This window comes from Micromys minutus (genome assembly GCF_963924665.1).
Source record: "Micromys minutus genome assembly, chromosome: 28".
NCBI classification, from domain to species: domain Eukaryota; kingdom Metazoa; phylum Chordata; class Mammalia; order Rodentia; family Muridae; genus Micromys; species Micromys minutus.
In genome coordinates this window covers 37849742-37868020 of record NC_137963.1, presented here as the reverse complement: position 1 = coordinate 37868020, position 18279 = coordinate 37849742, and the positions used below count along the sequence as shown (strand labels likewise).

Genomic DNA, 18279 nt, shown 5'->3' with positions numbered 1-18279 from the left:
TCAGTCCTCACTTTCTATTCTGTCTGCAGTCCAAAGACAGTTTGGGTCTGTGGCACCATCCAGTCTCCAAAGCCGCTGATTTTGAAGGAAGTCCTGCCAAATCCAGGGCCTTTTGAGGGTCTCAGCTTGTCTTCGGCTTTCCAAGAAGCACTCTCTTAGCATGATGGATGCCACTTTCTCTGATCCTTTCAACCTTTCAAGAGTCTCCCGACAGCCGCTGTCTCCACCCATCCTTCCAGCCATCTTGTCCACGACAGCGTTCTCTTAGGCTCTTTCCTAGACCCTCCTCTCTTCAGGAATATACAATTTAGTCTGGCTTCAACTGCCATCCTTAGGAGAATGGTTTGCCACATGACTCTAGTTCATTTCTACCCAGAAATAAGATCCAGCATATACAACCATTTTCTTTGTTTTTTTGGTTTATTTTGGATGAGGATCTCACGTAGCCAAGGCTAGCCTATGAATCCGGCTCCTCCTGCCTCTCCCTCCCCAGTGTTTGAATTGTACGGCTGTATCATCACACCTGGATCACCTGATGACTTCACTGTCTTGTCCGATAACCCACGATGTCACACATCACCCTCTCAATGTAGAAACATTTATCTTCCCATCTTAACCCATTTAGGGCCATTGCTCTAGAATATCTGAACACATAGTTTATGAGGAACAGGTGTTTGTTCTATCCTGGACAGAAGTTCATGATCGAAGCTCTGGAATATGGCCACCAGGCCTTCTTGCTGTATACTCTTATCGAGGAAACAGGAGCCTGAGAGAGGCCACTCCTCAAAGTCCTGCTTTCAATGCCATTCCCTTGTTCACTAGGGCAGAGCTGACCCTCAGCACCTCCTCTTCTGATCTCCTCCACTGTTGCTTCAGGTAGGGATGACTTTCTTAGCATATGAATGGGGGACATGTTCAAACTACAGCCATACAGCCTACAACCACCCTCCCTGCTCTTTTCTAAAGGAATCTAGCTTTGGATTCATCATTCACCTTCAGACTCTTGAATTAACCTCCAATTTCTATCAATCATGTATCCTTAACATGTGTCCAGGTTGTTAGGTTCTTTCTGTCCTCTGTGGGTTTTGTTGAGTTCGCCATTCAGTCTTCATGGTCTTCTACATGATCTCAACCGGTGAGTTTCCCACCATGGGATTATCTTGATATTTCTAAATACAATGCTTGTAATGTCCTGTCCTGTATAAAATACACCAGGGCTGGAAAGATAGTTCAACAGGTCATGTCCTTGGCTGATAAACTCGATGGCTTGAGTTAAACCCTGGGACCTTGATAGAAGAAGGAGAGAACAGAGTTGTGAAAGTTGTCCTCTCATCTCTTTACACACACACACACACACACACACACACACACACACACACACACAGAGAGAGAGAGAGAGAGAGAGAGAGAGAGTAATATATACAAATGTTAGCGGGGAAAAGCAAATACTGAACCTCATAGTACAGAAAAAAAGAGTTGAGGGGTATGTAGGATTCTCTAGACCACTTTCATGGCCTTGCCACACATCTTAGAACATTCTAGGTTTTCTTTGAAAAGCCTGGCATGGTGGCATACTCCTTTGATCCCAGTACTTGGAAAACAGAAGCAGTATGAGCTCTGTGAGTTCAAGGCTACATAGTGAGACCCTGTCTTAGAAAGATATCTTTAAAAGGAGAAGCACAAGAAACAGAAAAGGTGGGGGGTGAGAAGGGGGCAGGAGGGGGAGGGGAGGGGAGGGGAGGGGAGGGGAGAGGGAGGGGAGAGGGGAGAGGAGAGGAGGGGGAGGGGAGAGAGAGGGGAGGGGGAGGGGAAGGGGAGGAAGGATCAGTGACATTCTCATTAGCTCCCTTATGGTGGCTTCTGTGTGTCTGTAAGACTTATCCTATCACAATGTGAGCACACACCCAGAATATGTCTTCTTAGTCTCGAATCCCCAAAGCCAGCACGGTAAGTGCTCAGTGTCTCCTAAGTAAATGTTCGACGGTGAACAAAATGATGGGGTGGGAGCAGTGCTCACAGTAAGCTACGTGGCAATTATAAGGAAGAAGAAGTAAAATGTCTCAGAGGTCATAATCAACACGACAGACTTGGCAGCCACACCGTGACAGATAGACCACAACATCTCATTCCTTTGCAGGTAAAGAGCCCCAGGTCAGCCCGGGCTGTTCACTCCAGGTGAGCCTGGCAGGCTGCCGGCACGTCCCAGGAGGGTGTGGACCGTGCATCATGTGTTTGAAAGCCACCGAGGGCGGAGAGCAGAGGAACGGGTTGGAAGAGGAATGACACGCGGGAGGTGAATCTCCAGTTGGGCAACCCTACCCTCAGCCCTCGAATCCATGAGCTGCATGACCTTGGCTGAGTGTCTGCCTCCCGTGGGTTCCAGTGCGCGTGGCTGTAAAATGAAGGTTTGGATTGGCCGGTCTCTGAAGTTCCTTCCAGGATTCATGCTTGTCGGTCATCGAGAAGTCTGTGGACAGCTGTGGGAGGAGGCAAGTAAGTGTGTCTTGGGAACTCTTAGCAACTGGACCATCAGCTCCAGGTTAGCAGACGTATGCAGAGACAAGAAACCATGCTAGGCATTCTGGACGGGGGGGGGGGGGGGGGGGGGGGGGGAGCGGGGCTCTGGGGACAGCTGCTCGGCTCTAACTGGAGTCTATCAGAAAGAAGCCTTTCCAGGGACTAGGGTAGGCAGATGTGTGCCACTTAGTAAATTTAGCGTGCTTTGGGGTGTGTGGAGCTTTTATGTGTATTAGCTGAGAGTTTTAAGGATTAACTTTGGACGATGAAATGATTCAGTTATGCACTGAAGTCGACGCCGTGTGCCTCCTGGAGTTGAGCTGCTGAGGTCAGGAACTGTGGTTAGTTGTAGCTTGAGGCTATGAACGCCAGAAATTTAGAATTTGTCCAGGTTTTTTAAAAGGTCATTAGTTCGAAGTTTGCCTGTTTATTGATTACCAGTAACTTTAAAAACTGATTTTAATTTTTCTTAAACAATAATTTTATTTGTATGTATTGATTGTGCAAAATAATGGGTTTCATTTTTATCTTCTCATGCACTATTTTGGTCATATCTAACCGCACTACACTCTAGTGGGGTATCTCCTGCCTCCTGTTTTTTCTTTGTTAAGAGTCTGTCCATCTTCTCCTTCTGAGTGTTTACTTTTTTTAATCTACTGAGGTGTTTGTCTTCCTGAGGATGGCTTATTTCACTTAACAAATATCATGTTTTTCAGTTCTTTTCATTCCCCCCCCCTAGAGATGATGTCATTCTTTTTCATGGTTACCTAAAACTCTAGTGTGTGTGTGTATGTGTGTGTGTGTGTGTGTGTGTGTGTGCGCGCGCGCGCGCGCGCGTGCGCGTGCGTGCACTTATAATTTTTTTTTTTGAAACAAGGTTTCTTTATGTATCTCTGGCTTTCCTGGAGCATAGATCAGACAGGCCTTGAACTCACAGAGATCAGCCTGCCTCTGCCTTCTGAGTGCTAAGATTAAAGGTGTGCACCACCACCTTATGCTGTATTTTTTAACCAAATAGGCAAGTAGGCTGATCCCATAGCCTGACTGTGGCGGACGGTGGTGTGAGAAACATGAATGTGCAGGTGTTTCCGTTGTCTGCTGACTTTCGTACCTTCGGACCTAGAACCAGAACAGCTGTAGTCCATGGTTGTTGCACACTTTTTATTTTTATTTTTTTAAGAATGGTGGTAGTGGCTTTGATAAGTTCATGAGAGTTCTTGGAAAGTAAGAAAAAATAAACATTTATCCCAGCATGAACACATGACTATAATCTTAGTCTAAGGCCAAGTCAGCAAAATTGTGAGTTTGAGGCTAAGTTAGTTATATAGTGTGTTCCTGCCGCACTGGGCTACATAGTGATATTCTGTCTCACAAGAAAAAGAAACAAGAGGGGCTAGAGAGATGGCTCAGTGGTTAAGAGCACTGACTGCTCTTCCAGAGGTCCTGAGTTCAATTCCCAGCAACCACATGGTGGCTCACAACCATCTGTAATGGGATCTGATGCCCTCTTCTGGTGTGTCTGAAGACAGCTACAGTGTACTTAAATATAATAAATAAATAAATCTTTAAAAAAATGTAAGAAAAAAAATTTGCCTTGCTGTGTGACTTCGTCATAGCGCTAGTTAGGACCCAGGGAAAGATGGACGAGTCACCATGGGCTGTGTCATGGTCTAACAATTCTGGGAAGCTTCTTTCTGCTCCCTGACATCAGAGCTTTTGTCTTGGAAAGAACTAAAATCACGAAGGTTTCTTTAGGAATCTGAGCTCCCGGCTTAGGGTGACCCCTTTTAGATCAGGTGTTTCTCAGAAAAATAGTTCCACAGTGACTCATGTGGGTCACTTGCCTACTTGAAAGTTTTGACTTTGAATCCTAGTAGAAGAGATGCCAGTCAAATGTTAGGGTGGCTGCGTGTCCTTCTTACAAACCAATGCTGAGTGGGTCAGAAGCAGAATTAAAAGTCCCTGTTGGGGAAGGAAGGAAGCAGCCAGAACCAAGAGTGAAGGAAAATGGAACGAGCTTGAGGTCACAGGAAGAGGAGACAACACAGAAACAGTTTACATCCCTGAGAGCTTACTCTGTGTTAGGTATGGTTCTAAATCATTGATCAGGGTGAACACAGCAATACTCTGGAAGTATTCACAAGAGGAAAGCTGGGATAGAGAAGTCAAATGCTCACCCGAGGACAGGTAACTTGTAGAGTTAGGAGGGTCCAATAGGAGAGCTGTTATGTTCAATCCCTATTCCTTGATGCATTCATAACCCTTCAAGGTTGTCTAGGACTCAAATTCTGTGTCTCTAGCACACAGCCCGAGGCTGGAAGGTAAGAGATCTTGCCGAGTGTTCCCAAACTGAACAGAACCCTCCAAATTCAACCTGGGCTTGACCTAATACCTCCAGTTTATGGTAGCAGACTCTACTGGGCTCAGCAAGGCAGTAAGGAGAAAAAGATGGCTAGCCAGTCCGTCAGGGCTGTCAGCAGAAACTCAGTTTAACACGCTCATGGAGGGTCATGGGCAGCCCTTCCCTTCAGGGCACTAGAAACCATGGGTTTTAAGAACCCAGAGCCCAGGGAAGTGCGGAAGCAGCTTGGCCCCATTCGACTGTACACTCTGGGAATTCACTAACACCAGCAGTGGGCACTGGGGACAAGTGCAGAATTAGGTACAACCTTTTCTGTGCCCCACTCCCCACGCTGATAGAAGAGGGCCCACCTCAGCCGCAGGCCTCCGCGGATCTCCTTAGGACAGCTCTCTTGGTTTGCATGGGCAGACAAGACTAAGTCCAGGTCCCATTATTGCCTTCAGTGGACCTTTAGATGTTTATTTCACTGACCACTAATTGAAAGCTAGCGATAGCTTGGATAATCTTTGGGACTATTGATGTACCACAAGAATGTTTGTAACACTGCCTATGAACAGCCACAAAAACACTTGTCTTTTTTTTTTTTTTTGGGCTGGTCTGAGTCCTAAAACTTAAAGGTAAAGAGGCGCTCGGGGTCTAAGTGCTTCCTTCCAGCCTCTTCCACCATCACCACCGTGCCTGCACACAAATGGAGCCTTTCCTTCCACAGTATGTGTGCACAACTAAAACCTACTTAAAACTAATTAAACAGAAACAGGGTGCAAATCCATAATTATCTGCCTCTGTTAGAGTAGTGACTCTTAATCTTCCTAATGCTCGGACCCTGACCCTTTATTTAATACAGTTCCTCATGTTGTGGAACAGACCCTCACCATGAAGGTTTTTTTCTTTTTTCTTTTTTCTTTTTCTTTTTTCTTTTTTTTTTTCTTTTTTTTTTCCTTTTTTTTAATTTATTTTTTGCTACTTAATAACAAGTTTCCACTGTTAGGAATTGTAAAGTAAATATCTGTGTTTTCTGATCATCTTAGGTGGCACCTGCGAAAGGGCCATTTGACCCCAGAGTGGTTGAGACCCATAGGCTGTAAACTACAGGCTTACGGCGATCAGGTCTGGGCTAACTTCTTCTTCCTCGAACTGGAGTTCTGGGACTCACAGTCAGGAAGAAGCTGGAGTGGGGTCCTGTTAGGAACCCTAAACCCAGAGGACCCTAAATTCCTTCATATTCTGCTGGGCTATGGGCCCCCAAAGTGTTACCTCTTAGGGTCTGCCTCCTGGGAAAAGCCTGAAAGGGTTCACAGAGAACCGTGTGAGAGCTCAGTAACAAATGTAGAACTCACTAGACCCAAGAATCTGGGAGAAGGACTGGCTCTGGCGCCTGTGATGTTGAGCAGAGGTGGCCTTGTTAGCCTTGGTCGGCCCTGTTGACACAGCCTCCTTTAGAGTGAAAGACAAGAAGGATTCTGGGAAGGAGCCCTTTTTCATGTTTCTGTCACTGTGTGTCCCCTCGCTTCCATGACATTTACAGACATGTCCGCCCATGTCTGCGCTGTGTTGATTCGCCAGTGTCTGTGATCTTATCAGACATGGCCGCCTGTTTGTTGCAGAAGCATTCTGGATGGTTTGAACCACTCCAGCCTCTTTTTTCCTTCAGCTATAGATGCAGACTATGGGATTATCATTAGGCAGTTACTTAACACCAGGCCTGTCATAGATATAGAAGGGAATTACACAGTCGTGGGTTTATAGTCTAAACTCAAAGAGATGTAAGGTTAATGAGAAAGCCCCATTGGCTTGGATGGTGACATTGAGATGACTCAAAGGCTTCAAAGATCTTAAATTCCACAAAAATAAACGACCCCAGATTTTGTCCCTTCCTCCCCAACATGAAGCAGCTAAAGTCCAGTGAACAAATTAATAGGAGAGCAAGGACGTGTGTCCTCGAGGAGAGGTCCCGTGTCACAGCCTTTGTGAATCAGCTTTGAAAGGAGCCAGATACATTTGTGGCCTGAGATAGCATCTTGAGTGACTGAAGTCTAGACAGAAGAGTAGGTTGCTAGGCTCCACTTCTTTTCAATCTCCTGGGTCACAAAGGCCACAAGAGTTCACTTGGGAATGTCTTCCCCCAGGGTCCATCCTTGAACTATCTCATTTTTCTGTCTCCACCTCTCTTCAAAATGTGGGGTAATTTTTGGGTCGATGAGGTTACACATGGGTTGTTTAAGAAGCTTGGTGTAACTTCCCTAGGAAGATGGCAGATGCATGCAAACAGATTTCCTCACTGGAACTCTGACTGGAAACCAGTTCTGTGATGCTGCTAGGAACCCAGAGACTCTTTCTTGCTTTCTTTTGAAAGTCATTCCCTGGAACTGACAGTCGGAAAACGGACAATGATCTTGCTAAACCCAAGGGCAAGTGGCTCCATAACTCTCTAGTAATGACAGGAATTCAGAGAACATCTTAATTCTAATAAAAACAGCTAAAATGCACTTTAGGCATCTTGTATTCTAGGCCTTGCCTTCCCTGAGAGCTTTTAAGGCATTATCTTGTTTAATTCTCCCATAATTCTTATGGCAGGGGTATTATGTATTATTACTCCAGTTTTATAGGTGGATATTATTACACCTCAACCTTATACCAGAATTTCTGGCCAAATATCCAGTTGTCTACTTAACGTCCCTGTTTGGGCATTAATGTGGATGTTACGAAGTTTAGTTTCCCAGACTTGGGTCAGTAAGATGGCTCCACAGATAGAGGTGCCTGCTGCCAAGTTGATGATGATCTGCATTTAATCCTCAACACTTCCTTCGTGGAGGGAGGGAAGGGATGGCAGCTAGCCATTCTCTGAAATACTTTCCCTGCTTCCAGCCCCTTAACGCTTATTACAGCCAGACAGGCAGCGTTTACTGTCTGCTTCCCTCCATAGCATTGATGAGCTGTGTGGACAGGGGGTTTCGCTGGCTTTCCTACCATAGCATCCCCAGTGGCCCGAGGAGGCTCTAGTACGTGGTGCACATAAGAGCACATAAGCACCTTGCTGAATGACTGGATAATTGAGGAAACCGAGACCCACTTGACTTCACTCAAATACTAAATGTCAATTCAAGGCACGACCCTTGAAGCTTCAATTGCAGATCGTCTTTGCATAGATTCAACATACACAGCCTATATATTATAGAATGAATATAATTATAGTAAGAAATCGCTCTGCATACGTAGACAGGAGACAGCTAATCTGGCTTTTTAAGCTGATGGGAGATACCAGTGTTGTTCTTTTTCAAACGCTAGGCACTTGGGGTCGTCTTGTCCACCTGGAACAATTACGCTTTTTCCAGAAGAGAACCGGGTGTGCTTTATGGCAGATAAGGCCTTACACTTTGGTTGTGACTCTGTCCCCTTGAACTGCCTGTGGAGATAAGTCCTTTGATATGGGGAAGGGTCTAATGGCTGTTTGTAAATAAGGGCTCTGTCCTTTGTTATGGGAATGGAGCCTCCATGGAGGTCCATATTTCAATGTTGGTAGACAGACATTAGCACCCCAACACCCCAAATCTCTGCTCTCTCTAGCAGGCCTGGTTAGCACATTACTTATTTTTGGGACCTTTTGGAAGCAGGGGTCTATTTTGTGTGGCTTAGTGTCTACCAAGCAAATCTGTCCAGAAGTCCTGTATAACACCAACTCTATTACTTAATGCTTCCTCTATATCATATGAACACATATGTAGGACATATATGATTGAATCATCTACACTGGATGATATAATGCCCATTTTCTTCCATTTGGGATATCCAAATTTGTGGCTCTTACAATGGAGTTTGTATTATTTAGTACATCATGTTTTCTGTACATTTCTGACACAGTCTTGTTTTATGGGATGCAGGGGCTTTTAAATTCACAGTTTTAGGGGCTGGAAGATGCTTTGGTGATAAAGTATGTGCAGCTCAAAATGAGGAGCTGAGTTTATAGCCCGAGTTCTGGAGAAAAAAGCACTGGAGTTCCATTTCACATATGGAATACAGTTCCTTCAATCCTGCCCATTAATTCCTTTCTGGAATCAACTAGTACTACCAATTTCTTTTACAAAATATTTATTAATGTAGCTGGGCAGCGTTGGTTCACAACTTTAATTGCCGTACTCGGGAGACAGAAACAGGTGGATCTCTGTGAGTTCAAGGCCAGCCTGCTCTACAAAGCGAGTTTGAGGACAGCCAAGGCTACACAGAGAAACCCTGACTCAGAAGCAAAGAAAAAAAACTTTATTAATTTTGTTTTATGTGCATGTGTGTCTCGTGTCCATGGAGGTCAGAAGACGGCACTGAATCCCTTGGAACTGGATGGAGAAAAGTTTATAAAGCTCCTAGATCAAGAGCTAGAGGAAGTCAGTGGTTGATGGCAGAGAGAGGGAGAATCCCTTTCCTCCAGGGACAAGACTCCTTGGTCGGTTACCCAGTCCTAGGCAGCTAGCCCAAAGCTCATGTACATGCAAGTAACACTAAACGGACTCAGTGGGTATTGTCTGTCTGTCTGTCCACTCATTTAGTCTAGTCCCTACTGAGGAGTGTGTGTGTGTGTGTGTGTGTGTAAGAAAAGTTATTGAAGAAAAGCTCTTCAATCTGAGAGGGAATGGAGGAGGGAGGAGAAGGGGTCAGAATGTGTAAACACAGTGTGCTTATATACAAAGCTCTAAAAAACAAAATCCAAAACCAACTTGAGGTGTTTACTTTCCACAACAGCTGTCATTTGCACCTCCAGTCCTGCCTTCCAGCCAGCCAGTCAATCAATCAATCAATCAATCAATCAACCAATGGTGGCATGATGTTTATACTGCCCTCTCTCTCTTTTTTAAATTTATCATTTATCTTAGACATTATGTCATAGCAATATATGTGTAAACTTTCAATTTTAAAAATGTTTATTTTTATTTTATGAGCATGCATGTCTTGACTGCATGTATGTCTGTGTGCCATGTGCGTGTCGGGTGCCGTCGGAGGTCAGAAGAGGGCATCAGATCCCTTGGAGCTGTTGGGAAAACTGTACCTGGGTACTCTACAAGAGCAGAGCAGCAACCACTCTTATCCATCTCCCTAGTTTCCACCTTCTTTTTCTTCTCTCTCTCTCCCCTCCCCCCTTTCTGTCCTGCTACTCTGTCAGTAGACCAGGCTGGCCTTGAACTCGTGGAGATCCACCTGCCTCTGCTTCCCGAGTGCTGGGATTACAGGCATGAGCACTTCCTGCCACTTTTGCATTTTTTGAAAGGATTCACTGGAGCTGGAGAGATGGCCCAGTGGTCAAGTGTGACTCCGAGTGCTCTTCCAGAGTTCAGCTCTCAACACCTATATGGGAGGTTCCAATCACCTGCAATTCTAGGTCTAGGTGATTGACACTTCTGAACTCCAAAGGCACACACACATTCGTGCAAACACACACGCAAATATACATGATTAAAAATCCATTTAAAAAAGAATGGTTCTTTGTGTTCAGTCTGTGTGAGACAGGAAGCTTGTTTCCCATCTTTTTCTATAACAGATACTGTTGCAGGTACTATCTTCATGGTAAGCCTGTTTGCCAATGTGTAACTATGTCTGCAGGATGGTGGTCTAAAGGTGGAGGCACTGTGTCATCCTGTGTGTGCGCTTGTAATACTGACAGACAACGCCCAATTCTCCCCCGTAGCATTGGCACAAATTTTCATTCTTATCAACAGTGTGTGCGAGAAGTTAGATGTTCTTAGCGTTGGGTCCAGTCCCTGGACTGTGTGCAATCTTTCGCTCATGTATGAATTTGTTTTTATTCAGAGTTAATGTGTCTGGAGGTCAGAGGGCAACTTGCTGGGGTTGATTCTCTCCTTCCACCGTGAAGATTTCAGATACCAAATTCAGGTTGCCAGGCTTTGTCGTCTCTGGCTTGACTCTGTTTTCTTCTGGGAGAAGGATGTATGTAAATACCACCAGGTTATCAAAATACCAGAATCACTGCTTGGCTAGGCATGGTGGCTCAAGTCAATAATCCCAGTGCTAGGGAGGTTAAGGCAGGAAAAGTACCTGCTTGATGCCAGGCTGACTCTGTAAGAGCGGTCGGCCAGCCTGATGAGCTACATAAACCCTGCCTCAGGGATAAATACCCGAAGACTCACCCTCCGACACACACAGAGGGGGTGGGGGAGGGAAGAATATTGACCAAAACCAATACTTGGAGCAAGCCTTACACTTGGAAAACCAATATAAAGAAAAGGCTTGCAAGAAAAACGCTAGAAATGTCTTGTGTATTTACAATAAAACGAAACCCATAAGACCAAATCCATGCGCTTACTTTAGTAGACGGTTTTTATTAGCCAAGTGCATCCAATCTAAAAAATAAAAAAGGAAAAAAAAAAGGCTGGGGCAAATTCCACTGTAGGGAAAGCCATGGGTAACAAACAGTTGCCTTTTGGGCATTTTTTTAAAGCTTAGTTCAGGACACGGAGCATAATGCAGGGGAGGAAACCTGTTCACCCTCAGTGTCTGAGTTGCACACACTTCTCCCGAGACCTCCTATCCTAGAAGATGCAGGATTCATGCACCTGGTTATAATGAGGTTGGACCCAAAGTGATGCCCTCAAGAAGCGACTCCTCCAAGAAGGACTGAAAATGTGACCTCAGCAATCTACTTCTCCCTTCAACTCGGGTCACACATCTGTGCAAGATATAAATAGTCCCTCATAATCTTCTCTCTCATCCTCTGACCACTGAGAGGCCAGGAGACCCTCACCTACCCAGTGGTATCATGTGGGTCAGCAGTGTCTAATTCATTGTTGCCTAACTTGGTTTTTTAAAGATCCATTTATTCTATATAAGCACACTGTAGCTGTCCTCAGACACACCAGAAAAGGGCATCGGATCTCATTACAGATGGTTGTGAGCCATCATGTGGTTGCTGGGATTTGAACTCAGGATCTCTGGAAGAGCAGCCAGTGCTCTAACCACTGAGTCATCTCTCCAGCCAAGTCTAATTAATTGTGAAGTAAACAGTAATTATTGCTATCACTGTTGGTTCCAGCCTGAGTTCCTGACTGAGAGAGAGAGAGAACCTGCTTGTACAGTGATCTCAGGAGTTTTATAATACTCTATAAAGTTATATGGGGCGTGTCCTCCATTGAAGTAGGTGAGGAGTACTTTAAAGCATTTCACACTTAGTGCTGTGCCTAAGTGGCCTCAGGGAACCTAGCCATTGTCACCAGTGTCAGAGGGCTCACATGGGATAAAAGAGGTGGCATTTCTGGGTCCAGAGAGAGGAACCAGGACCTGAGGGAGGCAGTAGTTAGCCTAAAACAGGAAGGATAAAGCAATTCACTGAGCATTTGATTATTGATTATTTACTATATGCATTGCCCTAAGGGATAGAAGACCCTAAATATGACCTAGGCAAATTCTGTGCTTTACGGTAATTCTATTTGAAAAGATAAGATTCATTCATCCATTCTCCATCCATCCATCCATCCTCCATCTATCCATCCTCCATCCATCATCCTCCATCCATCCATCCATCCATCCATCCATCCATCATCCACCCATGATCCATCCATCACCCTCCATCCATCATCCATCCATCATCCACCCATCCATCATCCTCCATCCATCATCCTCCATCCATCATCCATCCACCATCCATCCTCCATCCATCATCTATCTAGCATCCATCCTCCATCATACATCCATCTAGCATCCATCCATCCATCATTCTCCACCCATCATCCTCCATCCATTTATTCATCCATCCTCCATCCATCATCTTCCATTCATCATCCTCCATCCATCATCCTCCATCCATCCATCATCCTCCATCCATCCATCATCCTCCATCCACCATCCACCCATCCATCCATCATCTATCCATCATGCATCCATCTAGCATCCATCCATCCATCATTCTCCACCCATCATCCTCCATCCATCATCTTCCATTCATCATCCTCCATCCATCCATCATCCTCCATCCATCCTCCATCCATCCATCATCCTCCATCCATCCATCATCCTCCATCCATCCTCCATCCATCCATCATCCTCCATCCATCCATCATTCTCCACCCATCATCCTCCATCCATCATCCTCCATCCATCATCCTCCATCCATCCATCATCCTCCATCCATCATCCTCCACCAGTCCATCCTGCATCCATCCATCCAGTGAGTGCTGTTGTTCTCATAAATAGATACACACTAAGCTAAGCACTTATTACATGGCATCCACATAACACCAGGATGCAGCAATTAAAAAGACAAAGATTCAGGGCTGGAGAGATGGCTCAGAGGTTCAGAGCACTGACTGCTCTTCCAAAGGTCCTGAGTTCAAATCCCAGCAACCAAATGGTGGCTCACAGCCATCTGTAATGAGATCTGAAGCTCTCTTCTGGTGTGTCTGAAGAAAGCGACAGTGTACTCACATACCTAAAATAAATAAATCTTTTTAAAAAAAGGACAAAAATTTTATGTTTCCTAGGAGGCAGATAATATTAGCAGCAAGACTTCCTAAAACATGTTAAAGTTCTCTTTGAGGATGAAATTAGGACACTTATTAGAAACAGATAAATGATATTCTCTAATAGGGGTGGGGCTATGGCTAAGAAAGCTGAAATATAGCAACTGTGTTCTACACTGAGAGCTGTTGGTGTGTGTGGAGTGTCCTACCTGGGCTAGAAAGCAATCTGAGGAAAGAGACTGGTAAATCTGTTCCCAGTATTTGTCTGACGCCTGAACAGTGGGCACTGAGCTCCCTCAGTGACACAGACCCCTGGGAGCAGTCAGGTCACGATCTCTCAGGCTCCAGCCTCTCTCTGGGCTGACTCCTCTGGGTTTTGTCTCATGGTCCTGGGAAAGCCTCTGCTGTCAGCTCACAGTGCTGCACACACTAGGTGTCCTGACACTGTCACAGTTGGGGTTTATTGATCCTTTGGTGGCTGACTTCCCTCCTAGGCAGCAAGTTACATGAAGAAAGAGGCTCCTCTGCCAGTCTTTTCTGCCTTTGGATCTCATTTCCTGGCACTTAGAGAACATTCAGGAAATAACTGCTAAATGACTGAATAAATAAATCAAAGACCAAATGAGTCCAACTTTCCAGGAAGATTTTCCCGTTGAAGAAGAGTGTTCTGAACAGAACAGGGGACTTTCATTTCTGGAACTCTTAGGGATGACATCCATACAGTAGTTGACACTTGAACACAAGATAGAAAATGCAAGGGCTGGTTGGGTTTTTGTTTTTCAACTTGACACAAGCTAGAGTCACCTGAGAGGACAGAACCTTGAGAAAATGTCTCCGTCAGATTGGCCTACAGACAAGTCTGTCGGGCATGTTCTCTTTTTCTAACTGATGGAAGAGAACATTGTGGGTTGTGCCATCCCCAGATGGGTGGTCTTAGGTTGTATAAAACACCAGGCTGAGCAAGTGTGGGGGAGCCAGTGAGCAGCACCTCCATGACCTTTGCTTCAGTGCTTGCCTCCTAGATCCTGCCTTGAGCACCTGCCCTGACCTCCCTCGGTGATGAGCGGTAGACTGTAAGCTGAAATAAACCCTGTCCTCCCCAAAGTGCTTCGGGTCACGCATACTAGGACAGCAGGTGAACGGGAGCTGAGGGACTTTGGAGATGGAGCAATACTTGCAGAAATGGCCGAGTGACCACCCTCCTTGAGTTGAACATGGCATTTGGCGTGCAGGGCTAAGGAGGGAAGGGGAAGAGTTCTTCTCGGTGTAAATGAACAAAAGAACAAAGAAACCAAGATCAGAGTGTGTGTAGAGGAGCAATAGCAGACCGTGTTGGGAAGGTATGCTGGGATTGCTGGGATTTCTAGGAGAGACCCTGCTTTGCTGTGGAGGAAATCCCTGAGTTGGATTGGGAAGGGGAGGTTCACTCCTTTCTTGTTCCCCAAAGAGTAGTGTGACAAGGGCCGAATGACCCCAGGACAAGGCCGGTTGGAATGGCTTCCCAAAGGCTTCACAGTGGCTACACTTCAATAGCCTCGCCCTTGTGACCTCCCAGGATCCAGATTCTGGCTTTATGCCCAGGAGACTAAGAAGATCCATCCCAGTGGTTTACTTTTCCAACGCTGCTGTTCATAACCTGGACAGCAGCTTCCCAAAGGGAAAGAAAAAACGGGATCGTCGAAGCTATCGGATGCTCCTGTGTTGGGCATTCTGGCCCCGTAGGCAGGTCACATAGAAGCTCCTCCCCTAATCAGGGCTCAGCTTGCCAAGTCACAGTAAGAAATACAACGGGGAGAGGACACCCACGTCCAGCGGCTCACGTACTCATGTCCTGTGGATGGATCTAAAGTCACAGTTTGAGAATTAGCACTATAATTAGTTTGCTTGGTGGATTTGGATTAAGACGGGGGAACTATCGACAGAGTGTTTTGAGGTATCTGGCTTACATCTCTCTAACAGGGAGACATTCATCTCAGAATCTCCCTCAGCGCCTGCAGAACTCCGCCGCTCTGTTACGGCATCGGTGAGCGTGGCTTGTCGGCCACCTTGTGCGCCTGCGTTTGGATTTCATTGCCTTCCCAGTCGAAGGACTGCCGTTTCTTAACGGAGACTTAGCCGAGCTCTGCTCTAATCCGTGACGTGTTGATGCCCTAGTTTAACTCTCGGAGGACAGTCTAATTTCTAATTCTTTCGGAATCCCTCACGGATGCTAACTGCTAACACGTCACCGTCTGGAGATTTTGGGGCCCTCTGAGCCCCAGGCGGCTTAGGACAATCTTACTTAACACTGTCAGAATTTTATAAACTTTGCTGATCATATCCCATTTCGTTCATTTGTTTCTCTGTAATTAAAACACTTGGGCTGGAGAGATGGCTCAGTGGTTAAGAGCACTGACTACCCGTCCAGAGATTCTCAGTTCAATTCCCAGCAACCACATGGTGGCTCACAACCATCTGTAATGGAATCTGATGCCCTCTTCCGGTGTATCTGAAGACAGCGACAGTGTACTTACATAAAATAAATAAATCTTTAAAAACCACTCACCCATGTTTTTTCATACTATCTCCTCCTCCATCTTCGCCTCCTCCTCCTTCTTTTGAGACAGGCCTAGAGCTCTCTATGTAGACCAAGCTCCGAGTATTGAAACTTGATGGATAGACTATCACAGAGGCTAGGGCTTGATTGGCAGGGCACAGTCCCAACCCTGTCTCCAGGACTTCAGAAGGCAGCTGGGCCAGTAGAAACAAAAATCAAATGCACTGAGAGGGCTGGTCTGAGCGTCTGGAGGCAAGATGTAGGACCCTAACGCAGACACCGAGTGGAATGACATCGTACGTGAAAAGGGCATCCTTCCCCCTAAGGAGAGCCTGAAGGAGCTAGAGGAGGAGGAGGTGGAAAAGGAGGAATGGCTCCTTCAGCAGTCAGTGGTGAAAACATAGGACGACAGGACTCTGGAAGAGCTGGAGGAGGAGTTTGAGTTCAGTGAGGATGGCGAACGCACTATCGAGAGATACCGGCAGCTCAGCTGAAGAACAAATCTGGAGACGTTTTCGAGTTCTCAGGAAAGGATTATGTTCAAGAAGTTACGAAAGCGGGCGAGGGCTTGTGGTGGTTTTACACCTGAGCAAACAAGGGATTCCCCTCTGTTCCCCGACAAACCGTCACTTGAGCGGACTTGCCAGGAAGTTTCCCGATGTGAAATTTATCAAGGCTATTTTAAGGACCTGCATACCCAATTACCCTGACAGGAATCTCCCCCCGTGTTTGTCTACCGGAAAGGGGATCAAGGCGCAGGTCCTCTGGTGTCTGGTGGCATGAACCTGACCATAGACGAGTTGGAGTGGAAACTCTCTGAGTCAGGAGCAAACAAGACAGAGCTGGAGGAGACCCCAGTGGAAGAGAACCCCAAGAAACCCATCAAAGACGTGCTGCTGTCCTCGGTTTATAGTTGTTAGACTGTTCATTTTCACTTTAGAAAGCTAGCAGAAGAAGGATCAGCTAAAAGGAATGGCAGTTGGTTTGAGGCAAATACTGTTTTATCAAATCAGCTGACAGATTTCAGCTTACTGCCATGTTTGTTTTCAGCTGTCTTCCTGATAAGCTGATGTGCATCTCTGGCTGTGAGGACACCGGCTGTTCTTGATGTCAGTATGAGAACACGAGGCACTCTGAACTTAGGAGGTAGGAGAGGGCGTGAGCCCCCAGATTCAAATTCAGACACTACAGCCTGTCTAATGTGGGGTGTGGGTAAGTGTGACCTGTAAATGTTGATAACGATGGGGCTGGCTTCACTGGGCTATTGTGAGGATCAAACTGCTAACTAGTAGGAACAGAGCTTAGAAAATATGTCAACCGGTGTGGGGCAGTGGCGTCTGCGTGTGTGTGTGTGTGTGTGTGTGTGTGTGTGCGTGCGTGCGTGTGTGTGTGTTATGGTAACTTCAGGAGATGGATTTCTCCTCCTCTGACTCTGAAGACTGCACTCAGGGCACAAGGCTTGCACACCAAGCCCTTTTCCCCACTGAGTCACTTTGCCAATGCCATCTTACCTAAAAGGTCCCACCCTGGACAGCAAGGCAGCTCAGCAGTATAGGTGCCTGCTGACAATCTTATCTGAGTTCAACTTTTGGAAGCCCACATAGTGGAAGAAGGGACTCTTAAAAGTTGTCCTCTGACACAAACACACACACACACACACACAGGGGGTGGGGACATGAGCACAAGTAAATAAAATTTAGTGAAGGTCCCTTCTTATATAAAACCAGACCTCACCCAGAGCCCTTGGTCACACTTGGGTAGCCCCTACAGTTTACGATTTCCTCCAGCCCTTCCCAGAAATGCTTGCCCAGGGAGACCCAAGTTCACCGGACAGTCGCTCTGTAATGGGTTCCAGAAGACCTCCGACTTTCGAGCTCCCCAGGAGGGCCCATTCTTCACATGCCTTGGAGCTTGGCATGTTCTGGAATCTTCTCAGCCTGTGGGTGATGCTCTAGATGATTGAGCTGGCAGGACAGGGTGGGGCCATCCCAGCCGACTCCAGGAAGGAAACCAAGTCTGTGTACCGACAGCTGCAGCCGGATGTAAACGGCTCATGAGGCAACCGAGGCCTCTTCTAAGTAGCCACATAATGCCTGATGATGACAGGCTTGGGCAGGGTTGTCCTGTGACTTGAACTTGGATGACTGAGGCCAAATGGCAAGAATCCAACACCTGCAAGTGTACGTCCATACCTTCAAAGTGATTCCTTAATGGGATTTCTTTTTCATAAACATTTATGAAGCCCAGGCAGGGAACAGCACTGTATATCACCGAGAGAAATACCAGTGGGTCCCCACAGCTGCCTTTCACAGTTGGGGACAGTCCCCTTCCACCTGGATAACTGGGATGGCCCCTCACTTATCTCCCTGCTGGGTTCCCAGTCACAACCCATGCAAACCAGAGTTGGG

The 18279-nt window shown here is 46.2% G+C and overlaps 1 pseudogene across 1 annotated transcript; it reads left to right on the top strand.

Moving 5' to 3' along the window:
- Positions 1 to 1110: 1110 nt before the first annotated feature.
- On the top strand, positions 1111 to 16791 carry LOC308438829 (phosducin-like protein 3; annotated as a pseudogene). Its single transcript has 4 exons — positions 1111 to 1135; positions 2138 to 2267; positions 2430 to 2493; positions 16135 to 16791. The product of its transcript is annotated as a phosducin-like protein 3 (transcript).
- The last annotated feature ends 1488 nt before the right edge of the window (positions 16792 to 18279 follow it).